Source organism: Tamandua tetradactyla, chromosome 11, assembly GCF_023851605.1.
Source record: "Tamandua tetradactyla isolate mTamTet1 chromosome 11, mTamTet1.pri, whole genome shotgun sequence".
In the NCBI taxonomy this organism is placed as follows: Eukaryota; Metazoa; Chordata; class Mammalia; order Pilosa; family Myrmecophagidae; genus Tamandua; species Tamandua tetradactyla.
The window spans coordinates 85,101,140-85,111,328 of NC_135337.1; the positions used below are offsets into that span (position 1 = coordinate 85,101,140).

Below are 10,189 nucleotides of genomic sequence, written 5' to 3' on the forward strand. Positions count from 1 at the left end.
CGACGGACAGGGGCTTTTAGGGTGATTCCAGAGGCTTTTCCTCCTAAAGCCTTATTTCCAAGACCAAGTGTCCCTCTTACTCCTTCCTGCCCTCTGACTAATTGGGTCATGTTTTTCTCCCATGGACTTGTGGAAGCAGAGGTAACAGTTCCAATCACTTTTTTTTAGTGTGCAATTTTTTTTTGTAATGAGAGAAGTTGTGTGTTTACAGAACAATCATGCATAAAATACAGGGGCCCCATATACTACCCCATTATTTTTCCCCCTATTATTTATTTATTTATTTTTTATTTTATTTTATTTTTCAACATGGGCAGGCACTGGGAATCGAACCTGGGTCCTCGGGCTTGGCAGGCAAGCATTCTTACCTGCTGAGCCACCGTGGCCTGCCATATATTATTTATTTTTATTCCATGTGTTCTACTCATCTGTTGACAAGGTAGATAAAAGGAGCATCAGACACAAGGTTTTCACAATCACAAAGTCACATTGCAAAAGCTATATCATTATTCAATCATCTTCAAGAAACATGGCTACTGGAACACAGCTCTACATTTTCAGGCAGTTTCCTCCAGCCTCTCCATTACATCTTGAGTAACAAGATGATATCTACTTAATGCGTAAGAATAACCTCCAGGATAACCTCTCGACTCTGTGGAATCTCTCAGCCATTGACACTTTGTCTTATTTCACTCTTCCCCCTCTTGGCCCAGAAGGTTTTCTCAATCCCTTGATGCTGAGTCTCAGCTCATTCTAGAGGTTTTCTCAATCCCTTGATGCTGAGTCTCAGCTCATTCTAGAGGTTTTCTCAATCCCTTGATGCTGAGTCTCAGCTCATTCTAGGGTTTTTCTCAATCCCTTGATGCTAAGTCTCAGCTCATTCTAGGATTTCTGTCTCATGTTGCCAGGAAAGTCCAAACCCCTGGGAGTCATGACCCACATAGACAGGGGGAGAGTGGTGAGTTTGCTTGTTGTGTTGGCTGGAGAGAAAGAGGCCACATCTGAGCAACAAAAGAAGCTCTCTTGGGGACTACCCCATTATTGACACCTTGTATTGGTGTGATATATCTGTTACAATGGATGAAAGCACATTTTTCTAATTGTGTCAAGTATAGTCCATGGTTTAACTTAGGGATCACTGTTTGTGTAGTGCAGTTTCATGTAATTAAAAAAAAATTATTCTATTATCATGTATTCAATCTAACATTTCCCCTTTTAAGCATATTCACACATATGTATTTCAAGGCAGTTAATTACATTCATGATGTTGTGTTATCATCACCACCATCCATTGCCAAAACATTTTCCATAATTCCAAATAAGAACTGGTGCATTTTCAGCCTTGACTTTCCATTCCCTTTACCCAACCTCTGGTAACCTATATTCTAGATTCTGACTCTATGAGTTTGTTTATTCTAGTTATTTCATATCAGTGAGATCAGACAATATTTATCTTTTTGTGTCTGGCTTATTTCACATGATGTCTTCAAGGGTAATCTATGCTATTGCATTCATCAGGATTTCATTCATTTTTATGACTGTATAATATTCCATTTTGTAGGTACATACCACATTTTTTTTAGCTATTAATTTTTGATGGACACTTGGGTTGCTTCTGTCTTTTGACAATTGTAAATAATGCCACTATGAACATCAGTATGCAAATATCTCCGAGTCCCTGCTTTCAATTATTTTGGGTATATACTGAGTAGAGTGATTGCTGGGTCATATGTAAATTCTGTCTTAGCTTTCTGAGGAACTACCAAACTGTCTTCCACAGCAGCTGCACAATTTTACTTTGCCATGAGCAATAAATGAGTGTTCCTATATCTTCACATTCCCTCCAACACTTGAAATTTTCTTCCTTTTTTTTAGTAGTAGCCATTCTAGTGAGTGTGAAGTGGCATCTCATCATGGTTTTGTTTTGCATTTCCCTAATGACTAGTACCTTGAGCATCTTTTCATGTGCTTTTTAGACATTTGTTTATCATTTTTGGAGACATGTTTATTCAAGTCTCTTGTCCATTTTTTTGTATGTCATTTTTCAATTTTTTTCTTGTCCATTTTTAATTGGGTTCTTTGCCTTTTAATTGTTGAGTTGTAAGACTTCTTTTTTTTTTTTTTAAATTTAAAAATATTTTTAATAAGAAATATGCACACACATACAGTCCAACAATATTATACAATCGATGGCTCACAATATAATCACATAATTGTGTATTCTTCACCATGATCATTTTTTAGAAAAAATAGCTAATATTAAAAAAATGAAAATAAAAACAGTCAATTCCAAGTGCTGGAGAGGATACAGAGTGATTGCAACTCTCAAAAATTGCTGAGAATGCAAAATTGTACAGCTTCTGCAGAAAACAGTTTGGGAGATTTTATAACGTTAAAGGAAGATTCACTATATGACCTAGTAATTCCATTCCTCCGTAGAGAAATGAAAACATATTCCCACAAAAACTTCTACATGAACATTTTAGCAGCTCAATTCATAATTGCCCCAAACTGGGAGCAACCCAAAAGATTTTTAGTGGGTTAATGGATGAACAACCTTATGTGTCCATACAATGTAATACTACTCAGCAATAAAGAGGAGTGAATTCCTGATACATGCAATGTTGAAGAAAAAACTGCACCAGACAATGTGAAACAGGCAAGGAAGGTTTCATTTAGGGGCTGTTAGAGCAGGGTAGAAAGAGCAGAACTTAACTCCATCTAAACAAAGACAGTTAGCTTTTTTTTTTTTTTTTTTTTGAGTATGATTTTTTTTTAAATTTTTTTATTAATCAAAAAAAAGAAAAGAAATTAACACAACATTTAGAAATCATTCCATTCTACACATGCACTCAGTAATTCTTAGTATCATCACATAGATGTATGATCATCATTTCTTAGTACATTTGCATCGATTTAGGAAAAGAACTAGCAAAACAGCAGAAAAAGATATAGAATGTTAATATAGAGAAGAGAATTAAAATAATAATACTAATAATATATATATATATAAAAAGGAAAAAGAAAAAAACAAAAACAAAAGATACAAACACACAAACAAACAAACAAAAAACTATATTTCAGGTGCAGCTTCATTCAGTGTTCCAACCTAGTTACATTACACTTAGGTATTATTGTGCTGTCCATTTTTGAGTTTTTGTATCTAGTCCTGTTGCACAGTCTGTATCCCTTCAGCTCCAATTACCCATTATCTTACCCTGTTTCTAACTCCTGCTGGTCTCTGTTACCAATGATATAGTCCAAGCTGATTCTCGAATGTCGGTTCACATCAGTGGGACCATACAGTATTTGTCCTTTAGTTTTTGGCTAGACTCACTCAGCATAATGTTCTCTAGGTCCATCTATGTTATTACATGCTTCATAAGTTTAGTCTGTCTTAAAGCTGCATAATATTCCATCGTAGGTATACGCCTCAGTTTGTTTAGCCACTCGTCTGTTGATGGGCATTTTGGCTGTTTCCATCTCTTTGAAGTTGTAGATAATGCTGCTATAAACACTGGTGTGCAAATGGCCGTCTGTGTCTTTGCCCTTAAGTCCTTTGAGTAGATACCTAGCAGTGGTATTGCTGGGTCGTAATCCATTCTGCCATTCTATGTCTTTTGATTGGGAAATTCAGTCCATTAACTTTTAGTGTTATTACTGTTTGGATAATATTTTCCTCTACCATTTTGGCTTTTGTATTATATATATCATATCTGATTTTCCTTCTTTCTACACTTTACTCCATACCTCTCTCTTCTGTCTTTTCGTATCTGACTCTAGTGCTCCCTTTAGTATTTCTTGCAGAGCTGGTATCTTGGTCACAAATTCTCTCAGTGACTTTTTGTCTATAAATGTTTTAATTTCTCCTTCATTTTTGAAGGACAATTTTGCTGGATATAGGAGTCTTGGTTGGCAGTTTTTCTCTTTTAGTGATTTAAATATATCATCCCACTGTCTTCTAGCTTCCATGGTTTCTGCTGAGAAATCTACACATAGTCTTATTGGGTTTCCCTTGTATGTGACAGATTGTTTTTCTCTTGCTGCTTTCAAGATCCTCTCTTTCTCTTTGACCTCTGACATTCTAACTAGTAAATGTCTTGGAGAACGCCTATTTGGGTCTATTCTCTTTGGGGTGTGCTGCACTTCTTGGATCTGTATATTTAGGTCTTTCATAAGAGTTGGGAAATTTTCAGTGATAATTTCTTCCATTAGTTTTTCTCCTCCTTTTCCCTTCTCTTCTCCTTCTGGGACACCCACAACACGTATATTTGTGCGCTTCATATTGTCATTCAGTTCCCTGATTCCCTGCTCAAGTTTTTCCATTCTTTTCCCTATAGTTTCTGTTTCTTTTTGGAATTCAGTTGTTCCATCCTCCAGTTCACTAATTGTAGCTTCTGTCTCTTTAGATCTACCATTGTAGGTATCCACTGTTTTTTCCATTTTTTCTTCTTTGTCCTTCACTCCCACAAGTTCTGTGATTTGTTTTTTCAGATTTTCTATTTCTTCTTTTTGTTCAGCCCATATCTTCTTCATGTCCTCCCTCAATTTATTGATTTGGTTTTTGAAGAGTTTTTCCATTTCTGTTCGTATATTCAGCATTAGTTGTCTCAGCTCCTGTATCTCATTTGAACTATTGGTTTGTTCCTTTGATTGGGCCATATCTTCAATTTTCCGAGCGTCATCCATTATTTTCTGCTGGTGTCTGGGCATTTGATCAGATCTCCCTGGGTGTGGGACCCAGCTGGTTGAAAGGTTTTTCTGTGGAATCTCTGGGCTCTGTTTTTCTTTTCCTGCCCAGTAGGTGGCGCTCGTGGCAGTCGTTTGTCTGCGGGGCAGTCGGCCCGGGAAACCGCGCGTGGAGGCGGGGGTCGCTGGCCGTGGCTTGGGGGAGTGCCGGTCCAAATTGCCCAGCTGGCCTGAGACGCCAAGCGTGACGGGAGGGCCCCGCTATCCAATGTTCCCAGTCAGACCGGGGAGCCACGTGCGTGGAGGGGACCCCAGACGCCAGCCACCCCAGCCGGGAAAACGTGCACCCCTCGGGTATCTCACAGCAGTGGATTCTCCCTACCCGTTCAGCCGTTCCAGAATGGGGTACGCTGTCTTTTTTGGTCTCTGTCGTGACTCCGGGAGCTGTTTTGTATTGTTTCTGTTGCTTTAGTTGCTTTTCTGGAGGAGGAACTAAGACCCGCGCGTCTTACTAAGCCGCCATCTTCTCCGGAAGTCCCCAAGACTTCTTTTTATATTCTAGATATTAAACCCTTTCGGATATGTGATTTCCAAATATTTTTTCCAACTGCATATGAGGTATTATCACTTTCATGATATAGTCCTTGTTCTAGTTTGCAGGCTGCAAACATACCAAAAATGGAACGGCTTTTAAAAAGGGGAATTTATTAAGTTCCAAGACCATGAAAATGTCCAAATTAAGGCCTATTTGTAGCCAACAAGAAATTACCTTCACTCAAGAAAGGCTGATGACGTTCAGGGTTTCTCTCTCAGCTGGAAAGGCACATGGCAAACATGGTGACATCTGCTAGCTTTCTCTCCAGGCTTCCTGTTTCATGAAGCTTCCCTGACGGCATTTTCCTTCTTCATCTCCAAGGGTCTCTGACTGCATGGGCTCTCATGACTCTTTCCAAAGTAGTTCCCTCTTAAAGGACTCCAGTAAACTAATCAAGACCCACCTGGAATGGGTGGAGTTGCAGCTCCCTCTGATCAAAGGCTTATACACACAATTGGGCACGCCACATCTCCGTGGAGATAATCTAATCAGGTTTCCAACCGACACTACTGAATAGGGATTAAAAGAAAAGGCTGTTTCCACGAGATGGATCAGGATTAAAACATGGCTTTTCTAGGGCACTTAATCCTTTCGAACTAGCACACGCCATGGAGCCCATTTGCCTGGGACCAATAATCTGAAGTGTTGAAGGAGACAGAGCAGCTAATTAGTCAAGTTGGTGGATGCTATCTAAGTCTCTGAGTGCTTGTTAATATTACTGGAACAGGAGGAGAAATGTCAGTCTTCTCACTACATCTAGGTCTGCCCTCTTTCAGGAGGAAGCTGGTATTTACTCCAGATCTGACTTCCAAGTAGCAGGTATGTGCCGGTTTTATAATAAAAAATATCTATATGTGCCGGTTTGAATCTGTGGTGGACCCCAGAAAAGCCACGTCCTTTAATCCTCATTCAATATTGCTGGGTGGGAGCATTTTGATCGTTCCCATGGAGATGTGACCCACCCAATTGTGGGTGGTAACTTTTGATTAGATGATATCCATGGAGGTGTGTCTCCAGCCGTTGAAGGTAGAGTTTCTTGCTGGAATCCTTTAAAAAAGGAAATATTTTGGAGAGAGTCCCTTTTGTAGAGCCACGAGAAAGCCAGCAGATGCTGCCATGTTACCCATGTAGCTTTCCAGCTGAGAGAGAAATATTGAACTTCACCGGCCTTCTTGAACGAAGGTATCTTTCCCTGGATGCCTTAAATTGGACATTTCTATAGACTTGCTTTAATTGGGACATTTTATTAGCCTTAGAACTGTGAACTAGCAACTTATTAAATTCCCCTTTTAAAAGTCATTCCATTTCTAGTGTATTGCATTCTGGCAGCTAGCAAACTAGAACAGGTATATTAATATAAAATTCAGTCTCTAATATAGTGAATGAATCATTAATTTTTTTCTATTTTTAAAATTTACTTTTTCTGTTCTTTTTTTAATTTAAGAATCGACTTTTTTTTTTTGACATGGGCAGGCTCCAGGGTTCAACCCAGGTCTCCAGCACGGCAGGTGAGAGCTCTGCCATTGAGCCACTGTTGCCCGCCCTTAATAACTGCTTTTTAATTTATTTTTATTTAAAATTTTTTTTACATGGGCAGGTACCGGGAATCAAACCTGGGTCTCTGGCATGGCAGGAGAGAACTCTGCTTGCTGAGGCAGTGTGGCCTGCCCAGTAACTGATTTTTGATGTCTGAAAATTTAGGTAATTTTTCAAGTAATTTAGGAAAAATAAGGACTTCCATACTAACCATCTGTTACTATTTAAGTTTTCTTGCTTAACATTTCGTCTCTAAGGTAACTTACTACTTATTTCCCTTTCTATACCTTGATGTGGTTTGGGGTTTTATGCATCGAGATGAATAATTTTGCTAATATGAATGACAGACCAGTTCTAATTTTTCCTTCTCATTGATAATTGCTGACATAATAAAAAACAATTAGATTTTGCACACGTGTTTGATAACTTTTCACTTTTCTTAAATGTTGTAGGGTTCTCCAAGGCTGTTGAACTTTTCCTTCAAATGGCAATGAGCATAGTATTGCATCGTCCATTCTCTTCTGGGTTCTGTTGACTGATGGCTTCTGGTTGTACCTGTGGCTGTTATCTCTATTTGACTTTCACTCTACTTATAAAGGACTCCAATAAATTGGTTTTAAACCCAAATGGATTCAGTCGGACCACACCTTAACTGAAGTAACATCTTGAAGAGATCTTACAATAAGGTTATACACACCAGCATGTGCATCAAAGTGAAAAATGTATCCAAACTGGGGTACATGATATACACTGCCACATCCAGTCAGAAGAAAATTTGCTTTTTGATTTTCCCAATTCCTGCCCACATGATGCATATGCTTGAGGAAACAGAAAGACTACTATAGTTTGTCATTACCCATTGAGAAGTCCAACTGAGGATTTTCTATCCATAAATTTTTATCCCTGTGTTATTCATAGAACTTACCAAAATACACCCATTATACTATATTATTATCTTGTTGTAGTGTTAGGTGGTGTATGATACATCCCTCTGACCGACCCTGACAGTAACATTGACCTCTGGAGGTCACATATTTCTACTCTCAGCAATACTTAGATTTTTGTTTAGAGGCTCAAGTGGAAAGGAGGAAGGAAAATGCTAGCTGTAAAGATGGCGATGTATCTTCAACATTTTCTTGTGTGGTAATGGATAACTTATTTATCATTTTGAGATGTTGGACACATCTCTGCCTTCACCACGTTAGCTTTTGAGTACTGAAACAAAATGGTATTTAACCCTCCTCTGTCTTTATGCTGTTCTTATTCTAATTATGTAAAGATTAAATTATAATGGTTTGTCAGGCATCTAGTGTAAAATATATAATTTCAAATAATTTATTTGAATAAAATGATCTTTAAAGTAGATGGTCACTTGTATTTAATGGGTTGTTCTTACCATGTGCACACATTATTTCTTTAATCCTAAAGTGACGTCAGTGAAACGAAGTGTGGTCATAAGTGAAAAAGTACATGAAACTTGAAGGTTATGTAAAATGCCCTACTCTACAGCATGTCAAAAGACATGCCAAAGAGGCAATATGCAGAGAAGATATTTGATGACAAAACAAAACCAGGGGAGCTATGAGAAATTCTGTGACAAAAGTGGCACAATTTAATTTCCAGGTATTTGTCTTTTCTGTTTTTTTCTTATCCGCAAACCAAAACAAATGGCCAGTGTTGAGATTAGCGTATCCTCCTGAGTACCCCCCACCCAGGGCTCTCTTGACTTCCCTGCTTCTTAGGCTGTAGACGAAGGGATTCAGCTTGGGGACAACTAGCGTATGCATCACCGAGGCCACCGCACTCTTCCTGGGTGAATGTGAGTAAGCTGAGCTCAGGTACACACCCATGCAGGTTCCATAAAATAAGCAAACTACTGACAGGTGAGAGCCACAGGTGCTAAAGGCTTTATATTTCCCACATGAAACTGAACTCTCCGAATGGAGGGAAGAATTTGAGTATAAGAGAGAATGATCAGTGAGACTGGTATTCCACCAAAGATGGCACCCAGAAAATGCATTAATATGTTAATGGTGGAGGTGTCAGAACAGGCCAGTTTGAGGAGCTGAGGAGGGTCACAGAAGAAATGTGGGATCTCCACGTCTGAACAGAACAGTAGTTGTGACACCATTAAGTGCTGCATCTGGGAGTCCACAATGCTAAAGAGCAAAGACAGCAGAACCAGCTGGCCACACAGCCGGGGGTTCATGATAAATGCGTAGTGGAGAGGATGACAGATTGCCACAAACCTGTCATAGGCCATTACAGTCAGAATTAGACTGTCCAAACATCCAAAAAGATAGAAAAAGGACAACTGAACCAGGCAGCCTCTATAGGAGATGACTCCTCTCTGAGCGTGGACATCCATAAGCATCTTTGGGACAGTGGTAGACGTGAAACCAATGTCAGCCAAGGACAGGTTGAAGAGGAAGAAGTACATGGGGGTGTGGAGGTGGGGGTCGGAGCTGACGGTCAGCATGATGAGTAGACTTCCCATCACAGTGACCAGGTACATGGACAGAAACAGCCCAAATAGGAGGGGCTGTAGTTCTGGGTCATCTGAGAGTCCTAAGAGGAAGAATTCTGAGACACTGGTTAGATTCTGTGATTCCATGAAGCAGAGACATATCTGGAAAAGAAAAGAGGGCTTTGTTGTAAGTAAACATAGACCCATCACCTTGTTTTTATTTCAGATTCACGTAATTCCCATATAAAGTATTCACTCTCCAGGAACATGCACCTGGTAGTTTAGCAATGCTTTTTGGTTGTTACAAACTCATTCTTCATAGAATGGGGTTATTTATTTTCACCTGTTCCTTGTACACCCAATACAGAGCTGGGAGCGTGGACACAGATTATCCGTGAATGCAGTTAAATATCTGTTTCCTCCACTGAAGAATCATAAAGAATAAGAAATATTATTCTCTTTTGGAGAAAAAATGGTCTAATCAAAGCACATTAGTAAACAGTCAAATGTACTTTATTCTATCAAAATGCCATGAAATAAATCTTCTTTTGGACATTTGTTATTACCTTATATCACTATGTAAGAAATTGTTTCTTGCCAATTTTAAATGTTTGACTCCTGACAGCATTTAAGACTCACTATCGATGTTGCTTCCACCCACATATGGCTATGGTGGAAAGCAACTGTAGTGCTATCCTTTGACAGTAGTCAGAGATTTAAACCTGGTAAGACAAAGTCCTAGCATGAAGGCTCTGAACCCTGTCTCACCCACTAATTACAATAGACGTACCAATCCTGCTACCTGTCTTGCTTTCTCAATCCAGTGTCAGGCCAGCTTTGGAGGCTTTGCCTGCTGTGCTCAGCCACCTTATGTGGGTAATAAGCTCTCCATACACTTTTGG

At 39.2% G+C, this 10,189-nt stretch overlaps 1 pseudogene; it reads right to left on the reverse strand.

Annotated features, from left to right (window-relative positions):
- Window positions 1-8,318: 8,318 nt before the first annotated feature.
- On the reverse strand, window positions 8,319-9,434 carry LOC143649191 (olfactory receptor 7E178-like; annotated as a pseudogene).
- Between the last annotated feature and the right edge of the window lie 755 nt (window positions 9,435-10,189).